This window comes from Lemur catta, chromosome 2 (genome assembly GCF_020740605.2).
Source record: "Lemur catta isolate mLemCat1 chromosome 2, mLemCat1.pri, whole genome shotgun sequence".
Lineage (NCBI taxonomy): Eukaryota > Metazoa > Chordata > Mammalia > Primates > Lemuridae > Lemur > Lemur catta.
The window spans coordinates 103,852,827-103,875,634 of NC_059129.1; the positions used below are offsets into that span (position 1 = coordinate 103,852,827).

Below are 22,808 nucleotides of genomic sequence, written 5' to 3' on the forward strand. Positions count from 1 at the left end.
CTAAAACCACTTGGGCCCATGCCAATTTTTAAGCCAATGGGCAGAGAAACTGACATTGGGCGTTCAGGGTATTTAATTATGTAATGCCTCCTTTTAGGTCACCATGGCCTGGGGCTTCCTGAGCAAGTCTCGGAGAATGGCTGACATAGTGACATGTGAGGTACAAAGTAGCTTTGGGGGGTAAAAAGAAATTTATTCTTTTCTCAGTTCAATGTCCTTGCTCCACATGCTCTTTCCATTTGTGGAAGACAACCTGGGTGGGATTTTGACCTACCTACACAATTACAGTGTTTACAATTACCCCTCAATTATTTGAGGGCCACAATAAGGACCAATTAGACTGAGTCAACACAGCAAGCCCTGCAGAGGAGCCCGTTTAGGATTTGACTAGGTGGCATTTTTTCCTCTTTCAGGAGATGGGGTAACAGTGGGTTCTGGAATCTAATGCTTCTCCTCATAAAGCTTCTCCCAGGCCCCTTATTGCAGAGGAGGAGGGCTTTCCCTCCTCACTAACCAGTGCAGACTGAAATGACTTCAGCTCCACAGTGGCCTCTTCACCCCAGTGAAGTCCAGTGCTGAGGAACTCTTGTTATAGTTGGCTGTGTACCCTGTGAGCTTCCTCCTCTTCTTGTAGTTCCTGGGACCGCACACTGGCCTTGCCCTTGGGTTGGGAACTTCACGGCTGAACTCCCCGGCCAGCATCCTGAGGTTTGTGGCCCCTTGGAACAAGCGGAAATCCTTACTGAGCTCAGGATTTCCCTAAGTGTTTTCTGAAAAACTCCTGTGTTCTGTGGGATACGCAAAGGTATAATGTGGAAAAAGAATTTTGTGATCAAATAAGTTTAAGAAACTTGGGTATAAAAATATATTAAGCAATGATGTTTCCTTAAAAAATTAAACATGAAATCACCCTAGGATCCAGCAATGGTATATACTCAAAGAACTGAAAACAGGGTCTCCAAGAGGTATTTGGACACCCAAGTTCACAGAGATGCTACTCTCAATAGCTAAAAGGTGGAGGTATTTCAAGCATCAATGGAAGAATGGGTAAACAAATGTGGTCTATATGTACAATGGAATATTACTCAATCTTAATAAGGAAGGAAATTCTGACACACGCTTCAACATGGATTAACCTGGAGGACATTATGCTAAGTGAAATAAGCCAGTTGCAGAAGGACAAATACCGTATGATTCACTTGTATACAGTACCCAGGAGTCAAATTCATATAATAAAAAGTAGAATGGTGGTTGCCAGGGGCTGGGGGAATAGGAAAAATGGGGAGTTGTTGTTTAAGGGGTATAGATATTCCGTTTTGCAAGATGAAAAGTTATGGAGATTGGTTGCATAGCAATGTGAATATACTTAACACAACTGAACTGTACACATAAAAAACAATTAATATGGTCAATTTTATTGTCATGTGTATTTTACCACAATTAAAAAACAGTGCATTAAACAGTCTTCTTTGCAGTAGGACTTCTCAGAGCCTTTAAGTGTTAATGTTCGCTGGGGATCCCCAGGAGGGGACTATAACAAGTAGCTCTTCCCAGAGGGTCTAGCTACACAATCCATTTTTCACAGATAATCTCCTGGGACCAGTGCGCTTCAGAACGCACTTTAGGAAATGAGCTACTAAATGGAAAACTATTAGGAAATACAAAAATCCTATTTTTTACTTTTACATAAAGGAAGGAAAGATTTTAGAGCCTGAAGTCAGATTTTCAAAACGGTTTAACTCACCATTAGGCTCTGAGAGAGGAGAACCAGATTCTATCCTCAACTGTAACTTACTAGCTGGGTGGTACAGTAAGTAAATCTGGGCCTCTGATTTCTCATCTGATAATGAGAATAATATCCCTCAACCTATCTCACTGGTTTGTAGTGAAATCTAATTAGAAAACATGTGAAAGAACCTGAAAAGTATCAAGGGCTATTGTAAATGTGAGACAACTATTGACATTGGCAAACATATTTAACTCAAAGTTTAAAATGTTAAAAGCATATTTAAATTTTGCAGGTACAGGTTCCTTGCAAAAAGCTTAATATGTATGGTACTTTTTTAACATAAGAGTACCTGGATGTGTTAATATTCACAGCCAGATTCAAAGACCCTGCCGAAAGCAGTTGTTGCAGCTACTTTTAACAGTCATGACTCCCCCCACCCCAAAAGTAGACTGTGCAGTAATAACTATAAATAGGTGACATGCCTGTGTTACTATAAATAAATATTGCACATTCTCCCAACCCATTTAATTACCGCTCACCTAAAGCAATGCAATTAACAAAACTGTCTGAATTCTGAAAATGGGAAAAGCCCTCCTGTCTCTCTTAGGTAGTTTTACAATCCTAACAATAGACTTCATGAAGCCTTTTAAAAGAAGAGACGATTACATTAAAATGGCTGGGGCATGTAAAAATTCATTACATAGATCCTCCTGGTGTCTGATATATTAAATGCCTCATCACACCCTAGGGAAAAGTAGGAACAAAAAAATAAACTTTCTGAGGGAACATCTTATGCCTGAGATTTAATCTGGCCCTATCAGTCGCTCAGGACTATAGTCTACATCCAAGGTGTGAAGAGGTAAATTATGAAATGGCCCTAGGAGTGCTGCTTGTTGAATATAAATTGACATTATAATCCATGTCTCGATGATGGCAAACAACAATTATGCTAGTTGGTATAAGTTTTTCCCTTGGAAAATGGGTAAGGTATACTTGGTTTTAAAAAGTCTACTTCTGGGGGGGGGGGTCACCTGGGACTATTAGAATCCATTACATTCCAGTGCCTCCAGAGACAGCACCCATTGACTGGTTTATATTAAATTTATTCCCAGGTATTTTATGTTTTTCTGTTGCTATTGTACACAGAATTGTTTCTTTAACTTGGTTTTCTAGCTGTTAGCTGCTGATACACAGAAATGCAATTGATTTTTGTCTACTGATCTTATATCCTATGACTTTACTAAATTCACTTTCTAGTACTTCCTAGTCATTGTTTTGTACATTCCATAGGATTTGTCTATATAAACTGTCATATTGCCTGTGAATAAAGTGAGCTTTTCTTCTTCCTACCCAACATTTGCCTTTTATTTCTTTTCCTTGCTTTCTTCCCTTTCTTAAACATTTTACCTACAAGGAAGTCCCTGTCACTGCATTCTGGTTTCCCTCGTGCCATCTTTGGCCTGTTTAGGGCCATGAAGACTGGGCCATGAGGAACCGTGGCCTTGAGCAGAAAGGCACTGGATCCCACCAAGCCACCTGCAGAAGACAAGGGGGCTGATTCGGAGCCTCGAACTGTAAGGGATAAGAATTTACAGTTGATTTCCATCGGTTTAATTACTTGTATCTCTGAAGATGCTGACACTTTAAAAAAGAAATTCCCAAAGGAATTACTGAATCTTTGGACTTTTGAGCTAGTAGGGCCCTTAGAGATGAAACCTCTCACCTTACAGCAAAACCAAGGCTCAGCATTTCCAGTGACTTGCCCAAGGCCAGCTCGAGGCAGAGGAAGAGGAAGAGTCTGCTCTTCTGGACAGGACATATACTGAGAGCACAGAGACCCAGATCTAGCCCTGAGTAGATCAAGAATGTACTCCACCTTTAACAGACTATGGGTCTAGGAGTCTAGGTGAGATCTCAGACGCTCTGAGTTGGTTCCAAGTAGATGGCATGACTTGAGCCCATGTGAATACAGGCATCTTTTTTTGAACCTTTGCTAAGGGTATTCCCAAAACCCAGGGCAAGATTACCCAGAGCATCTGGTCAATCTGTAGCTTGTTACTATTAAGAAATGAATTTTCCTCTCTATCTTCTGAATAAACATACCCTGCAATAAGTTAGATCTAGTATCTCATTGAACATCTCTGGTTCTCCTTACACCAACTTCTGACATGATCATCTCGTATCATCATGGTCTTGAAATCTCTGTTTAACATCCTAGGGCTCACACATAGCACCTGGGGATCCTAGCTGAATTCTTCTCTTACACATGATTTGTACCTTTCTCTTAGAAGAATTTGGCAGAGCCAAGAAAATCACCAGTCTGTTTAGCAAACATATAATATGTTTCCTCCCCACTAGACAAGGGAAGTTAATAAGGACATCCTCAAATTAACAAATTTATTTCTGTCAATCAAATACATGTATTTAAATAGCTGAAGTTCTAAGACTATTAGGAAGTCCAGTTATTCAAATTTTCCCTCCTGTCACATAAGGCCACACATTCTTACTCATCAATCATGTCTCTAAAATAACTGTCAGTTGTCACTGCTAAAACAGAAGTTCCAAGAGGTCCCAAGTGTTTACTGAGATCAGAGCTAGGCCACAACCAGACAAAATAGAAACCAGACAACAAAAGGGTATTTCTCATGGTTGCTGGGTGTGTGTTGGGCGAAGCTAGTTTCAGCAGAGAAGCGGAAGCTGGGAAGGGTAGGAGCCACTGGCTACTGTAACGAGGACCTTAGGCATATTACCTTGTTTCACTGGTAACAACCCTGTGGGGGTAGATACAACATCTTCTAGCTCCTGAGGAAGCCAACTTCACTAAGCAGCTTGCCCGAGGTCAAACAGCTGGTGAATGGTAGAATGGCAATTTGAATCCAGATTGATCTCTCTTAGTCTATCCTTTTAATTAATTTTACTATAGATATAACCATATTAACAAACATAGAGAAGAAAATCCCCATAATTTCATAGCCCAAATACAACTGTTAGCATTTTGGTGCAGTTTTTGTAGGCTTTTCCCACATTGGCATTTTGCTTTCAAAATTAAGCTCATATTCCACATACAATTTGGTATCTTGCTTTTTTTCTATTTAACAACCTAAACATTTTTCCAACTTATCTAGCAATTTTGATCATCATTTCAATTAATACATAATGTACTACTGAATAGATTCATCACAGTTTCCATAATGAAACCTCAATTGTGGGACACTGAGTTTCTTTTCAATTTGTTTGGCAAAGCACAAATGTTATTTCCAGTATACCATGCTGTCTTCCCAAATGTGCACTGTCACCATCAAAAGTTTCAAATAGACAATACTAGTCAACAGACAATGAAAAACTGTGATTAAAATATTTTGAAAACACCACCATCACTGATCTCTCTGGCCTGGAATCAAATAAATCTGATGAATGCTATTAATGAAGGGTGACCCAAAAATAACAAGTTAAAAAAAGCTGCACTTCTGAGACTCCAGAGGACATGTGCTTTTAATGGCTTAATGCTCTACTTTCAGTTTCATAGAAACGCCAACAAAAGAAGTCAGCCTTACTGAAATCTAGATCTGGAAGAATGGAAATTCTTTGAAAAGAAAACAAATCCCATCAGCTTTCCATAGTAGAGTGGTCGGAACTTACAAATGAAGCCAAAATGCTCACCAAGGACTGTGTCATATTTCACAGTTAATTTGCTATTCAAAATGTCACAGACCCATTTTTCTCAGGTCAAGTGAATAAGCAACCACAGAGTGGCTCTGAGTTCTCAAAAAATAACCCTATGCAGTAAAAGAGACAGCAACGTCAAACCTAGCGTAAGATTATTGAATTTGTAAGATACAAAGCATGGCTGTCAGAAAAATTTCTTGTGTTTGAAGGAAAGTAATCTCCAAAAAACTTGTGTGCCTCCTTGTGAAAATCTGCTCTGAAAGCTTTATTAGAATCCATGCCACCACCGGTTTGACATGGAAGTGGCACACTTACATGCCTGGCAGCACCTGCTCCCCAGACAGAGTACTATAACGATTGTTCCAGATTAGGGCAAACTGAGTGAAAATGGAGAGAACTGGTTGTTTCCATTCCTATCCAAGCTGGAACCTGCTCCCTAATGACAATGGGCATATGGTACACGCAACATACCTTTTGCCCTTTCCATAATGGCTGTTGAAACCTACACTTTCCTCTTCATTTCTCCAGCTCTCTCTACCCTACACATTGACGGGGAGTTGTACTTTATCAGAACCTAATGACATTCTTTTCCTCCCCAATGTTTAGCTAATCCTGCATTTCATCTTTCCTTTGGACTTCCCCTTCTCTTAAAAGTTAAAGTTTCCTCATGGGAATGTCAAATGGTACAACCACTTAGGAAAACAATTTGCTATTATCCAGCAAAGTTGAAGATGCACATACTCTAACACCCAGAAATTCTTCCCTTAGGCACTTATCCTAGAGAAACTACAGCCGGATACACATTCAAGGACATTCACAGCAGCACTGTTTAAAATAGCAAAAAATTGGAAATGACCCAAATGTCCATTGAGAGAAGGGATAAATGGTGGTATATTCATACAATGGAAGAATATACAGCAGTGAAGATAAATGAATGTCATGCGTGATGCTTCATGCACCAATAAGGATGAATCTTAAAAAACAAATGTTGATTGAAAAAAGCAAATGGTATAAGATGACCATTTATATACACCCTGAGGTAAACAAAACTTAACAATAGATTGTTTACGGAAACACACAGAAAAGCAGCTCCACTGAGGAAGAAGAGTATGGTGGGGAGGCAATCACAGGGGCTTCCAAGGTACTGGTGATGTTCTAGTTCTTAACCTGCAGGACGGGTACCAGCGGTTGTTTTATTCCTCCCAACCCCCCACCCTGCCAACACAATGTAGATGAGTGTACACACACATACGTATATATTCCTTTGTATACATCATAATAAAAATCATTTTTCTTGTTAACCTAAACCTACCTTCCCACTCCCACTTTACTATTGAGTTTATTTTTCTGCTCTACCCTCAGGTAGAGTTCCGATCTTGGTACTACAGCCTGAATTCAGACAAAACAAGAATTTGTACTGGATTTATTCTACTTCAGGAATGTTTACTCTAAAAGCTTTCCTATTTCCTACTCAAAAAGTAAAGGTGATAAAGAAATTATTTCAAAAGCAAATGAATTCAGAAAATAGCTTTTTTTAACCTCAAATTTTCTCCCCTATTTAGTAGACTAGTTGTGAAAAATACAAACTGTAACTACTGTCCTGGAGATCTGGGTGAAGGTAATTTGATCCATCTTAAAAAATCTTTCACACCATCTGCATCATGACTTGAAAACAGGACAGCACATCTCCATTTTCACTTTAATGGACGTATTTTCATTTCATCACAGAAGACACGCTAAAGTGAAGAATGAAGTGGAAAAAAAAAAATACAAGTAAGGAAAGGTTTATGAATAAGTAGTGGAATACTATAAAGCAACTCAGAGCTCTGCCCTGAGAGGAGCAAGATGCTACAGCACAGTTACAGGGCCCGGCTAAGTGGATGCCTCCAACAGAGAATTCTGAATTCGCCAAGAAACAGAGAAACTGAAAGACAAGTCAGAAATACCAGGCAAGTGAAGGTGATTATAAAGTGGGAGGTGGCAAGAACTGGACTCAGGGACCTGATTGTGAGGAAAGAGAAAAAAGGCAGGACTTTGGAGAAAAGCACCTGAGGTGGTCAACACCTTCAATTTGGGTGAAGAATGTTCCTGTTTTCAATGATACCAGGTCCAGGGGATGCGGTGATATGAGAGAAAATACAGAAATCTGTTGTGTGCCCTCTCAAATCTGAGCTGGGATATGGAATGGTTATCCATGGGTTAAACATCAAGTGAAATGATAGTTACTTAAAATTTACATACAAAAGGGCCTCAGATACTCACTGATTTGGGCTTTACTCCCCAAAAGAAAATTTTAAAAATATATCCAGAGAAAAACAAATGCTTTTTCCTGAACTGACACAGTTTGCTCTGTCAGCTCTGAAATGACTGTTTCTGAAGCTCTTCTAATTTTTCCTTTAAACAACATTATATAGTATTTGTTGTTGTTAAATGGTACACAGAAGCCTAATTATATTTTCTTCTTGGCCACTGTAAAAACAGAATAATGAAAAAGTTATTTGATTGGCTATTAGCCAATGTTTATTAAAACCAAAGATGAGAAAATATAGTAAATATTATGGCAACTGTCAAAAACTTTTTGTACTACTAGTTTATGGGCCATACATGAGAAAAGCCCTCCTGACGCCTTACCAGTGAGGCCTTTCCCACACCTAACCTCACCACGGACTGCAGCAACAACTTCCAAACTTCACCAGGTTTTGTAAGTTACTGTATTTCATTTTCAATACCTGAGGGCTGTTCAAACTTTTCCCCATTATCAACTTCACTCATTTGCAATAAGCAGCACTTTCATGGACATCAAGCTCTCTCATAAAGGAAAAAAAAAAGCTTATTTCCCTCATCTGGTAACAGTAGAATAGGCAAAGCGGCAGTTACTCTGTTTTTTAAAATTACTGTTTCTCCACCCCCAGTCTAGAAGGACTACTTTTTAGAATATTCTTCTAAAGATGGACAATATCTTCCCTATACAAAAAGGTTTTGTTTGTTTTAAATTACTATAGCATTAAATCTGGACATAGAGCAACAATAACACAATAAGGTGGATGGACAGGAAGCTTCCCTCGGGCCCATTCTTCTACCCTAGCTATGAATCCACGCCACATTGAAGTTGGAGGTTATCCAATCCTTGGCCCATCCTGCTCAGAGAAAGGGGGCACAGCAAACAGAAGTGGGTAGATGAGGATTATTTTCTCCCCTCCTTGGCATCTCTTCACCTGACTCTTACCGGGGCTCCCTGTGTGTCAGTCTCAGAGCCCTCTGCACAGCCCCCCCCCGCTCAGACACGTGCCACAGTCGCACCCGGGGCCCCCATGCCTGCCCGCCTCTCCCACAGCCAGCAGCACACGGCTCTGTGGAGGGACAGGCAGGCTGACCCGAGCCCCGGGGCCCACACGCTCTTCACGCTGCCCCATGTTCACTCCGAAATCCTCTCACTTTTTCTTGGCAGCATTATCTGGAAGGACTCTGCAAATGGATAAATTGTTTTATTCCTTTGGTTTACACAAATGACCCACACAGCATCTCACTTCCTTTCAACTTTACAACTTGGACTACACTCACTAGTGGCACATTTCACGACTTAACGAACACCCCTCCATCTTCCAAGAAGCTGCTGTGTTCGTACCACAGCGGGGGCTGCTCTCCACAGACCACATACTCGCAAAGGAGGATCAGCCTTCAGGAGAGGCGAACGCTTAAAACAAAGATTAGGACCCCACATCTGAACACAGGATTCCAGTCTCCCCTTTAAAAAAATCACCCATGGGCTAATACTTGGGTATGTTACAGGAAGTGGGGCTCAGGATTTAAATTGACACCAGTGAGAATATCCAGGTACCTCTACCCCCAAGTAGTGACTAACCAAGTGCCCTGTGAACTTTGCCTTCCCATATTACTGCCCCATCTCAGGGCATTTTCACAGGACTACCAGAATGGTAGGTCTTAGATACAGAACACCTGATGTCAGCAAGGCCCCTGAGAGTCACTCAACAACATACCTGAGCAAGCTGGGAAACCGTGGGCCAAGAGATGATTCAGTCTGGTGCACTCAGAACTGACTGACCGAATGACCATGCCACAGAAGAGCAGTAACACCACAGAAGAGCACCATCGACCCAGAGGGAGGTCCCTCACACAGAGCTTTGCGTGTTTTCATCAAGATGTGCTTATAGAGTTCAAAAATAATTCACAGAGATTTTACAAGATTTCAATAGGTTGGAATGACAGCCACAGCTGACCAAAACAACACACAACCCCGCCTCTCGATTAACAGAGATAAAATCCTCCTTTTATTTGTAAAAAATCAGTGTGTGTGTGTGTGTGTGTGTGTGTGTGTGTAGAATGGTGTCATCACCTGGCTCATACCAGCCAATCTGCTCAGCTGGGACAACTCACCCTGTTTACAAGTCCTGCCAGTGACCCCGTCCCTGGGCTCTGGGTGGGGAAGGCTCTAGGCCACGGACACTCAGAATCATACCAGACTCTGACCTGAGACCTGGGTTTCCTTTTACTCTTTGGGCTCAAGCTCCTGTCTTGGGCTCTAGCCCATTTTAGTAGTTGACAAGGCCCCTCCCACCTCTAAAAGCTCAAGATTCCTCGTCATTACAAAAACCTCATTGTGAGAAAGACAACAGGCATGGCCTTGCCTGTTCTGAGGCCCAGAAGAAAAGATTAGTTCTTCCATCCTGCAAATGGCCTCTTTCAGGAAAACTAAATGGACTGAAGTAATGAATGAAACAAGTGATTGCACGCTTTATGTTTTAGTAAATGAAAAAAAAAATACAGAAATTCCCAAATACAAGGTGTGGTAGGCAGAAAAATGCCTCCCCCCCCAGAATATTCATTTCCTAATCCCTACAGCCTGTAAATGTTACCATATATGGCAAAGATGTGATACAGTCAAGGATCTGGAGAGGAAGAGCTTATCCTGGATTAGCTGGCAGGCTCTAGAAGCCAGCACAGGTGTCCTTATAAGAGGGATGAGAAGGAGATCTGACAGAGACTCAGAGGAGAAGGCAGTGTGAAGGCAGAGAGGGGAGTGATGTGGCCACAAGTCAAGGGACACCTGCAGCCACCAGACCTGGAAAAGGTAAGCAACAGATTCTCCTCAGAGCCCCTGGAGGTCGTGTGGCCCTGTTGACACTGTGATATTGGACTTCTGGCTTCTAAAACAGAGAGTATAAATCTCCGTTGTTTTAAGCCACTAAGTTTATGGTAATTTGTTTGGCAACCACAGCAAACTCATAAAGGTGGTTTTCTGCTTAAATAAAATTTCATTATGGGCTAAAAGTGAGCAGTAATAACTTTAAGGGAAAAGCTTGAATTTTATGAATTTTCATGGCCTATCCCATAGCAGTCTCAGAACAAGTGTGGCTCTGCTCCTAAAAGTGTTCAGGGGCAGTCACAAAAAACATCTTTTAAGACAGTCTTCATACATACTATATTAATAATCTCTCCTTCATATGTGATTTCAGCAGACAATAAATCTATGCGAGGCAGACAAGCAAATGATTCCAACCTCTGCCCAGCCAGCCTGGCTGCGGCAAAGCAGATTATGCAGTATCTGAAGGCTACAGGAGAAAGCCTCCACGTAAAACAAATGGCACAAAGTACGTAGGTGAGAACTCGTCCTGATTCTCTGTTGCACCGTGGGCAGCAATTCCCCCCACTCTCTCCTGGCAACATTCAGCTCTTGCCTCATGGAATGATGACTGCTACTGAGATGAGGCCTATAACAAAATGGTCCCCAAGCCCGGGAACCAGGAGTGGAAAGAGAATGAGTGTCTCACAGGCTTCCCCTACTCCCACCGCCCACAGAATGCCACCCTGGAAGTCACTGTCACACTGTCACATGGGGACCACGTCACAGTTAAAGAGACGATTCTCTTCATAGGTTTCTAATTGCTCCTTGAGAAAAATATCACTACTACTTTTGAAACGAAAAATAAGAAAGTTCTTTTAAGTTCAGTGAAGACAAAATGAAAGATGTGTATAAAATTCCAGTTAAATTACATGAGGCTGATAGTAATTCACTTGTCTTCTGCTTTACTTAGCTTCAGGACAAGAAAGCATCCACCTGGCGCAGAAAGAGAAGGGGCTTCGAGCCTGAGATGTACCTTTGGATCTTGCCACTCCTAGATATTAATTAGTCCTAGGGCAAATCACTTTGCTTCTGTTGAGCTTCATTTTCCTCAAATGCAAAATGGGGCAAATGAATACGATAACATGTGGCCTAGTACAGTGGCTGGCCCATGAGTGTTCATTAATGTTTAAGGAATGAATGAATGAACTGTTCTATATCCAGGACTAAACAAGCCACCCCAAATTTTTCAACTCTTTCCTTGAATCACAATGAAAATATTGTTATCTGTAGCTCTTCCAGATCAGTCATCAATATCTTCCTGAGTTTATAATGTCTAGGAAGAAAGACTTTTTTTATCTTAGAAATTCAAATTGGCAGAGGACATGTTTTTTCTTCTTAGACAGTAGCATTTAGTATTTCAATCCAGAGATTTATGTAAAAGAAAGTTGGTCAGTTATTATGGATGATGCATAACAACTATTTTTGGTCTAAGACTAAAATGTTTGCCTTTCAGTCTGAAACAGAACTTTAAGCATGTTCCTTCCTCCTAAACACATATACTTGCTCTCACTCTCTCTCTTTCTCTTTCCCCAACTCAAAGCCATTCTCATTTCCTGATCCCCAGTCACCAGGAAAGTGGGCTGTGTGAAACATGACCCTTACTCAGAGATACCCTGAGGCTGGGGTCATTCCATGGCCTGATCACCAGCAGAATGGGTCCCTCTGTGTGTGAGGTTGGGGCAGGGGGATGGAGTATGTCTGCCAACTTGGCCTCCTATATGTACTGGGCTGGCAGCCCTAAGGACACGCATCAGGGAGGGCCTTTAGGACAACTCCATCTGCACATGGGAGCTGACTTCTCCCATCCCCGTTGGTTGACAGACCACAGCACCTGGCACCCCTGCCCTCTACTCAGGAAGCAATGGCTTCCTCAGATGGCAGGGAGTGGTGCTTACACTGTTCTTCTCTTACTCCTCTTCACTCCCTCTCCCACCTCCCTAAAGCAACCAGCACACACAGGCAGGGGGTGCACCCCAAACCAACCCCCACCCTGATTTACACTGGAGCCACATCCTCAAGCCATCCCAGCAACCAGCATCATGAAGCCTTGGATACTACATAAGCACTCTGGACCTGCTGACCCCCGGAAATCCTATTGCCTCCACTAGAGAAAACACTTGTAAAAATTACATTTTCCACTTCTTAACCAGCTGTGTAGGCATCACCTGCACATGCCTTTAAAGCTTGATTCCAGATGCAGCCTCGAATTTCCAACTCTCAACTGTTCAGAACTAGATTTTTTTCCCCACAAGACTATTAGCCCCACAATAACAATCTAGGATATTTTTATCATTTCTCTTGGGACTTATTAAAACCAAAGAAACAGTGAAAAATGGAGCAACTTCCACATTTGTTCTATATTTACAGACCTACACTTTTCAAGGGACTCACTCAGAGGGGGGAAAAACAATTCTAAAGCAGATAGTAATTTCTCTTCTTACTTTTCTTTTTGAATGGCCATTTTTGTTTTGCAAGATCTCTGTGTCTGTCAAACAGGCAGTAGTGTTTATGGCCATATTTGTGGCCTGAACGAAGTTCTCTAAACCCTGCAAACAGATGGAATGGCAATACGGGAATTGTTGGTCTCACTGAAACTGCAGAAATGGCAGGGGCCTCTCTCATGGCAGGCACTGAAAGACTTTTAATCACACTAGACAAAGGCCATCCAGGATGCATTAAAACCAAACCTTTCTACTCAGCCCTTTCATACTAGTTATGACCAAAGTAGATGTTATTTTAATCAAATCCATTTAAATCATGATTTAAATTACTAAATGGGATGACTCAATTTAATCGGCTTTTTCTATTAAAAAAACAAATTTTTATTCTGACATAACTTGATTATATATTTTTAAAAATTCAGATGAGTATGGGTTTCACTTCTGGAAGATACACTTTATACATTTAAAGCAATGATTTATGGAAACCATACTCAGAAGTGGATTCCTCAAGAATTCCAGAAGATTCTGTAAAAAAAAAAAATTATTTTAATGTTTCCCTTGTGCTCTCACTGCTTCTCCTTCTTTCATCTTTGGACTCTCTTTGCTTGCCCAGATTACTGCATTCTTAAGAATTATCTATTCATTTGTCTGCTTGAAACTTTGTACTTCTGGAGAGAAAGCCAAGAAGTGATTGCCTTATCTCCATATAATGTTATTAACAAGCATGGTTTCCACAGATAAAATCCCTAGATGGAGAAGAGAAACCATGTTTTCTGGGGTGCACAATAAGATTTTTTTTTTTTTTTACTTTGCCACCTACCAAAGTGGCTTTCACTGGCTCTTTTTATCCCTTAATTCAGTCATGTGTCATTCATTCACACCTGCCGTCAACATCCTGCTAAGCCAGGCACTAAGCTTAGCACAGATAAGGATTCTGACCTGCCAAAGTTGGAGCTCGATAGGGAGCACCGTGATTTGATAGTTATTGTGCAAATAACTGCACAACTACAATGATGGCTTTGAAGAAGTACTGGGTGATAGGCCAACCCCATCCAGACTGAGGGTTTGGGGAGTTGTCAAGGAAGATCTCTCTAGAAGGTGACATTGCTTTCTTACTACTTATCAAACATTTTAAAATAGGGCACACAAACATAGTGTCTCAGATATGATATAAATTCCAAGTTAAGAGGAGGTATGAGAAAGAGAAGGCTCTGGACCCAGCAGAGCTGATTAGAATCCTAACTATAACTGTGGTGCCTTGGGCATCTAACCTGGTAAGCGACATGGCTCCTTCACAGGATTGTCATAAAGTATAATATACACCAGGCACTCCATGTGTAGTTCAATAGACTATAGCTATTAATTAGTACAGAACTTATGCCGACTGATCTTTGAGCTTTGACATGTCAAAATAAAGCTAATTTTCTATGCTGAGTTCTGTCTTTACGAAAATGTTCAACTAAAAGAGAAAACTCAAAACTCCATTTAAAAAACAAACACTATGACTTAAGCAATTTTTCTCCTCTCAGGTTGGCCAACGGGTATCATTTACTTACAATGGAGGCACGCCCCATACATACCAGGTCCTTCTTGGCACACACGTAAACACGGGCAAAAAGAAAAGTTGATACATCTGTGCTCAACAGCCTTCTATCAGCATTAGGAAAAGGTTCTGGAAGTGGAACTTCTGAATTAGAGCTTTTAAAACAGTAAACTCCCCTAAGGCAGTTAAGTGTTTTTCAGGTCATTAACTACTTGACTGAGAGGGTACAGGCAGAGCCCTTTAGAGGCAGCTCAAATTCACTCTGCACAAGAACCATTTCCCACCCCCTGCTCAGCTTCTCTTCCTCTGGGTTTCCTCAGAACTTACAACCACCCACACGGCCGCGCCAGTCACACTTGTTGGTGCCTTTGTGCGACACTCACTGCTGCCCTCAGTCCCAGTCCAGGGCTGGCTTTATCTAGCACGTTTTAGACTGGTGGTCAACAGCCCTTTTTCTATTTTGGTACAAGACCCAAGTCAGACAACAAAAAATATGTGTGGTTTGTGTTTTTAAGTTAAAAAATGAGCAATTTTACTTGGCCCTGCAAAAGGGACCACTTTACTAAGAAAAATGACTCAGAGAGGAGAAATGATTTGCCTAAGGTCTTACAGCCAGTTAGCAGCGAACTAAAGCAAGAATTTAACTCATGCCAGGCAGACCCCACCCCAGACTTAAGGAGCCCTGTTGTTAGCGGGGCTTTGGGCCCCTACTGGGAACCCAGGTGAGCAGCCCTCCCCCTGCTGTGGCCATAGGATTCACTCAGCCTGAGTTGGACAGGGCAGGGCAAGTCACGCAGCCTGGGACTTTCCCCAGAGGCTCCAGCCTGCTGTGGGGCTGGCCTGGCCCAGGTGGGTCACAGTGTGCTGACCTCCCATGGGGGAGAGCCTTTGCCAACCCCTGGCTTCTACAGCCAAAACTTAAATGCATGCAAACTCTAAAAAGGCTACCCTTGCTTTGCCCTGACTAGAGCCTTTTTATTTCCCCAAGTCCCCCTGGTTTGTATGAGCTGAAAAGCCCATGACTGACAGTAGGTAACAGGCCATTCTGGAGAAGTTCAGGGCCTGTGTGGGGTCAAAGGTCAGGGGTTGCTCCTAATTGTTCTAGAACAATGTTTCAGATAGTATACCTCCTCAACTTAAAACAAAGATGTACTGGCTGTATTCAAATGGCTCTGGTTCAGGGAGAACCTCTCTTGCACTCAAATCAAAATGAGAAATAAGTCATTCTCAGACGAAGTGGCAGCCCCTGAGTGGCCAGGGAATTGAGGAACGTAACTCAGAAAAGCTGAAAAATTACACCCAAGGTAATGTGGTTGGGCAGAGCAATGAGGGGCATAACAGGACCCCCTGGGTAGCCAGTGAGAGCTGGGTAAGTTCAGTAAGTAGGGAACCTAAGGCCCAGGAGAGAGAGAGAGAGAGAGGTGCAGGCAGAGAAGACTGAGCAAACGTTTGTAGAAAGAGTGAATACATAGCTACTTCTCGCACCCTCTCTATCACAGAGCTTTCCTGGATAGCCCAGCCCTCAGCCTGAGCTTACAGAGCCCCTTCTGCCAGCTCTATCCAACTGTAGCATAATTACCTGAGTACCCGTCTGTCACACTCACTTTTGTTTCAACAGAGTCCAGCATGGTGTCTAATACCCAGTGGGTACCAAAAACATGTGAAGTGAATGAAAGAATGACTTGCTACACACTGACTGCAATTCAAAGGTACAACTAAAGCAGAGGTGGGCAGCCATCTGACAGTGGAGGAAAAAACAATGGACTAAAGGGAACCTCCCTCCGCCAGTTTAAAGATGGAGCACTCCCCATCCCTCACCAGCCCAAAGGCTCAACAGCCACAGGACAGCTGTTCCATTCTATTTCTGGGGTGGGGAGACATAACTTATAGCTACAACATATGTTCCCATAATTAGCAGAATTGAGTGTTACAACTAAGCGAAGGGGGAAAATAGTGGGTTCACCTAAGCGAGTTAAGATTTTCTTTCTATTTCATATACCAGTTTCATCTTCAACCTCTCTCTCAGAAACCTATGAAACTCAGAATTACAATCCCAAATTGAAAGTGGGCTTCATCCTGGGTTGCGATGGAAAATGCTTTCTAATTCACAAGGCACATGCACTCAGTGCAAAACTTGTTCACTTACTTTTTCCACGTCTAGATCAGCATCCTGCTTCTTCAAAACACTGTAGAAGAAAAAAAAATAGTGAGGCATCAAAAGAGAACCACGTACTCTCGGCCTGTAAACCACCCACAAAGCACCACCATAGAATTTCCATTTGTTGCAGACAATCAATTTGCCTAGAAATTTTTTCTAGTTCACACAATTGTTACTAAGTCACAGTTGCCACAAACACCTGCCCGAAACTGCAAAGACCTCGCCCTGTACCACCAAAGGAAGCCAGCATGAGATTTTAACTTTCCGGAGCCAGGAAAGATAAAGATGGAGACTTTGAGCGTTTACACATACACATACACACACACACACACACACACACACACCCCTTCTTGAGAGTCTCTACAAGTCATCCACATTTGGGGCACATTAAAAATGAGTCTTCCACAGTCTTATTCAACTTACTTCTTATATTAAATCACCCTAGCCCCCAGCCCCTATCTGCTCTGCTTCCTATTTGACTGTGGGTGGGCCTCACTGTCAGACAGCCTTCTGGGCATGGCCCCTGTTTCCCATGAGCTGGGGTTCCCCTCTGTGGGAGGTTTGCCAACCCACAGGCCCGCACCAACTTGTCCATGGAACTCCAGCCCCAGGATTACCCTAGAACCTTGCGCCAAGCCTCCGCCAAGGCTGAGTGCTGATTCTGACAACACTCATGCCCACATCCCCTTAATCTTACAGTGCCAGGAGCAGGATGGCAGATTTCCAGTCTGTTCATACACTCTGCCTACAACCTGCCAATACTATGATATCTCATGTGTTATTTGCAATTTTATCTGCTTGAATAAAGCTTCAGTTTTAATAAGATGTCTAAAGAGAACAATAAAAATGGTTGAATGGAATTATGTTGACAACAATATGTTAAGGCAGAAAGTGAGAGGTTTGAGTTAAGGAATCTGAAAAAAAAAAAAGAAAGAAACAATTTTTCCTATCTTAGTAGAGATTTTTAACCTTTTTCAATGTGACTCTTAGTATCTTTCTTCCTAGTCCATGGTTTAAAACAGCTCCATCATAAATTCCCATTCCCACCAAAACCAACCCCCCAACACAAACAGAGAATTTTTACACTGTTTGAAAAGATGCATAATTAACAGTAACATCTTTGTTTTGTTTAATCAAAGATGACTCAAATGAAAGAAAGAAAAAATGACCATGGGGAAGAGAATTAGAAACTCATATATTGTTCTCTGCAGATGGGCATTCAAATCATGAACTCACTGCAGACAAGCAAGAGAACCACCATGGAGGCTGGAGAGAGAGAATGTGCTAACAATGATAAGCAGGCCACTACGGCCTGTCCCTTAGTGATGCATGTCACCCCCTCTTTTTCTGGCTTCTGAGACATGATGTCCTATCCCAAATAAGGAGACACTGCCAGGCAAGATATGCCTTTTCTTCTGGCTAACCCACTGGCGATCCAGACACTGTTGAGCTGTACGAAATGGGAATTCTCCTTGTCCAGAAATGTTAACGTGCTTCCCTACAATCAGAAGAGGGTAATTCAATACTATGAGACATTTTACTAAAGGGAATATATATACAGTGGAAGTCTGACTTCCATTCTTGAACACTTCTGTAGAGGTTTAAGAAAGTTGTTTTTCTGATGTTTAGGTCACAACAAGGAATTTTCTATTTGAAAGGTGAAAGATTCTCTCATCTGCCACAGAAAGAGCACTTGGAGAATCATTACCCTTTTCCAACACAGGAAAAGAACTTAATACTCCTCTCTCGTGCATATTGCATAATTGCAACAACATAGGATGCACAATTCACAACAGATTCTGAATGAATGAGCCTTCATTCCACAGCACTTTAGCAACTGGTACCAAGAGGAAAACTAAAAACCCATTTGGAGCTGCTGACTCACTATTGCACAGGGAGTGTTATCCATCCATACATATAAACAGCATCATCCAATTTCCTTTTCAGGCTTACTGAGCAGATGGAGTTAACTAATAAAGACTATATATATATATATATATATATATATATATATGCTTCATTGTGCAGCCATGAACCAAAAGAAGGATACCGCAGCTTTAACTTCAAGGACTCTCAGCAAGATGGCTTGACATATTTTTAGGCATTGACTCCATTATTTCAAAGATGATAAGGGTGGACACAACAGAATTGCCTAAAAGTAAAATTGACATGGCAACCCCATCTAGAATAAAGAGTGGCATTTGCTTTTAAAACCATGTATATCTTTCTTAAATGAAGGCAGTGTTTCTGAAAAGTTGGGAATACATAAGTTTTGGCCATCGAGTATTTAAGTGAAAGAGACATTTTTTATTTAAATAACTCCTATATTAAAAATCATTTTTTAAAAATTGACCAATTATTCTCCTAATTTATCTTTATTCTAAATCTTGTTTTTGAAAAATCCAGGTGTTAAGGTTTCCAAGGCAAGAGAGGCCCCTCCCACCCCACCCGTGTGTACGCGTGTGTACGTATATATAGATACATATATGTAGTTATATAGACATTTTATATAGTTGTCTATGTATTCAATTGTGGAATTTTGGACATTAGAGCATTTTCCATTGCTTTTATTCTTCCCACTGAAGTGGTGCTGATGTTTTATTTGAGAAACATGAATGAAGTGACCCAGATACCCCAGTGGAAAAGGCTGATCCATAAATGTTGCGAATGTGTGGTCAACTGCACAAATGGAAGCCAAAGGACATATCTCAGCCAAAAACGAACTATTCTCAACTGTTTAGATCAGATCAACCCTCCATCTTTGAGAGAATCACGAATATCCTACAAATACAACTGAGAAGTATTCAATTCTGAGCTGTCTCTTGATAAAGCCATCCCACCAGCCCCCACTGCTCTCTGTTTCCAAATGCCCATGGACATCTTCCCCTGAACCTCATGACAGGACAGTGCAGGCAGAGAGCGTAGCCGGTACACAAAGGAGCACTGGCCACAGGCTCTGAGAATGGCAAGAGGCTTGGTGGTGCTGCAGGGCACAGTGGTGGCTAGGAGGATGGCAGGATGCTCCAGGGACAAAGGTGGGGAACTGAGGCAGAGGCCAGACTTTGGGCAACAGAGTACACTAGCTAAGACGTCAGCCAGAAGTAGGGGCACACTTCTGCACTGCACCATTGTGTTTCCAACCTGCCTCTCTTTTGGGAAGGGGCAGAAAAAGAGATGCAGTCCCCAGTGTATGCCTGGCAGTGGGCTACGCACCATCATTCCAATCTCACCAACCCTGCTGGGTGAGTATAATTTTCTCCTAAGGGGCCTTCAGGGCCTAGCTAAAAACTGCTTTTTCAGTTTTGTTTTTCCTTTGCTGGTACTTGCAAGCAGGACTAAATTTCCTCTCTGATGTGTTCCTACAGCACTTTGTGCAGGGCCTGTTTCAGGTATCCCTGATAGTCTATCGGCTCATTGGTGGCAGTGAGCTTGGTGCCTGCAACACAGAGGGGTTGTGCCACCTCTGCTTAAGGAAGAGTGAACGGGGGTGGTGACAAGGAACTAGTGAACCTGCACTAAATCAAGACCACCCGACTCCCTCCTGCATTACAAGGTGTGTGTGTTGGGGGGGTGGAGTGTGTAAATCCAGAGTGTAACACACACCGCACACAACACACACATACCCAGAAGGTATCTTCCTCTTTATGTTTAATCCTGTGTTTCTGGCTTTAAATAAATGATAGAGATCCAATCTGGAGATTCTGCTATTATTTCTAATATTACACAGCAATTCTTGTTATTTAAAAACATGTGACTGAGAAACTGAGATTCAATATATTGGGGTCATAATCATGTCTCATATAGGATGAAAGAGATTTAAGGGCCATGATGAATCCAAGATTTAAATCATGGTTTGGGTTTTTCTTTGATTATTTTAAAAATGGGAGATAGAAAGAAAAATGAGGTATACTTTTCTTTTGCCATAGTATCTTCTCTACTTTAAATTCAACTATTTTTACTACTTGCAAAAAATTTAAAATATTCATTGACCTGCCAAAAACATCTGTACATTGCTGGACACGTCCTCACGTACTCACATCTGAATGGCTTCTTTCTGCTCTAAAGATCACAGCTCTGTTCAACCACAACTAAAGCGAGAACCTCGGAACTGTACGTGGTGTGATGTCAGTGGCAACTGAGGATGAGATAGCCATTTCATAGCAACTTCCACATCAAGCACATCAACAGGGACAAGTGTTCCTTCGGTTATTCTTAACTTAGGATCCAAGGCACAAAAAAGACCAGGCAGGGCCAGACTCTGCCTAATTCCAAAGAAAGCTGAGACCCATAGAGAGTATACACAGAAGCTCCTCAATGCTCTCTGGCAGAGGGGCAGCCCCTGGCTCCCTGCCTGAAGCCCAGGAACAGGCCTACTCTCACAGGCTCCCTGAGGCCTGCGCAGCTGCAGACAGACATGCAGTGTGTGGCACCATCCACACTCAGGGTCACCACAATCTCCTGTGTGCCCAACAGCTGGGTCAGGCCCCAGAGACAGGCCCCAGCTCAGACAAGGCTTTGTTGTGGGGTATTCCTCACTGCCTCGTTTCCCCAGGAAAAATGTATTTTCCTCTAGCCGTTCATTTTTGGCCCCAGACTAGCTCATTCTCCTTCGTCCTCCTGCATGTACAAACCTTCAAACAAGGTTAAAGACGGTGGCAACTGCAACCTCTTCTGTCTTACCTGCCCCTAGTCAAGATGCACTGATAAATGCACATTCAAAATGGTGAGGGACATAGAGCAGTGACAAGGTTGGTACTAGACAATGCCACCCCAGGGGCATCTTCAGCAACTGGCACCAAGGTGAACAAGGTAGAGGACAGCCAAGGTGGCAGGGGAAGGGCCTTGTGTCTCCCACACTGGGGACATGGCACAGGACTCAGCTAGTGTTGTATGCACTCTGTACTACTACCTCATTCTTACTTATTTTATACAAGTATTTGTTTTGTCTCATTCAAAAGGTAATACATACTCATTGAAAAATTTGGAAAATATGGAACCCGTAATGACACTGAAACTCTTCCTTTTGGGTCAGTTTTTCTATGCACATATAAATGTCAACATCCTACCCCAGCACATCACAATGGAGAGCACACACAGCAACCAAAAAGGGGACGGACTTTTTCTTATATATAAGAATGACGTACCTAGCACCATCAACTTCACGGTCTATTTCAGTTAGTAAGGTGTAAAATGTAGACCGGACCACCTAATCATGTCCCTCACCACTGACCTATGAATTACTCTGTAAAATATAGAATTTTGGTCCACAGCCAGGAAGGAAGCAGTTTGCTTGGAAACCAAGTTCTATCCCTAGCTTTTCTATTTATTTAGATTGGGTTGGAACGGGAGCAGCAAGGTTACATATCAAAAAACCCACAGGGGCCAGATAGGTAACAGAAATGAATACAGCAGGTGAGCTGCGGGAAGGATCAGCTGAAGAACCCTGGCCCCTCCCCAGGGGACAGTCACAACACTGCATGGGCAGACTGTTATCATTAGAGAATGCAGGTTCAGTTCTGCCAGACTTTTCCCATTTTTTCAAGAGAAGCTAGAAATCCCAGTTTTGGCATAAAACTGCCCAAACTTTTTAAAAGTGTTAGTTTACATTTTAAAAATGCACCCTGTGGCCCTACAAAACAAATGAAGGTATAATCCAGCCCATAGAATGGTTTGTTATCTTTAGAAGTCATAAGATCTATGTCTCAGTTTCTCTTTCTGTTAAATGGGAAACTGACTGCTATCTGCTTACCACTGGGGGTTATTTAAGAGCACAGAAGGGGTTTTTATTACCATTTAACAAAATAACCCAAACACATTCAGATGCACAAAACAGGGCAATGTATCCCCTCATTTAAACCATGGTTGATAGAAATAGGACTTGATGTTTCACAGAATTACTTGAAATGCATACTTGTGCAGTTAGCTTCTAAATAAACAAACGAGGTAAGCCGTAATAGACTTAGAAGACAAGAGTGTGACCAACTGGTGATACTGGATCAAATGGTGGAGTGAAAGCCAAAATGGAATGGCTTTGACTTTTAACAAGCAGTGTGTTGAGAAGATAGTGTAGACAACTCTCTCAAGAACAACTGCATACAGGGGGGCAGGGAAGTGGGGTAATAGCTAAA

At 42.0% G+C, this 22,808-nt stretch overlaps 1 protein-coding gene across 3 annotated transcripts in view; it reads right to left on the reverse strand.

Moving 5' to 3' along the window:
• FYN (FYN proto-oncogene, Src family tyrosine kinase) overlaps nt 1–22,808 on the reverse strand; it is a 195,689-nt gene that overhangs the window by 153,652 nt on the left and 19,229 nt on the right. For all 3 annotated transcript variants that reach the window (XM_045544197.1, XM_045544200.1, XM_045544199.1), the window contains exon 2: nt 16,669–16,708. The gene's annotated coding sequence lies outside the window, so the exon portion shown is untranslated. The remainder of the gene's footprint in view (nt 1–16,668; nt 16,709–22,808) is intronic.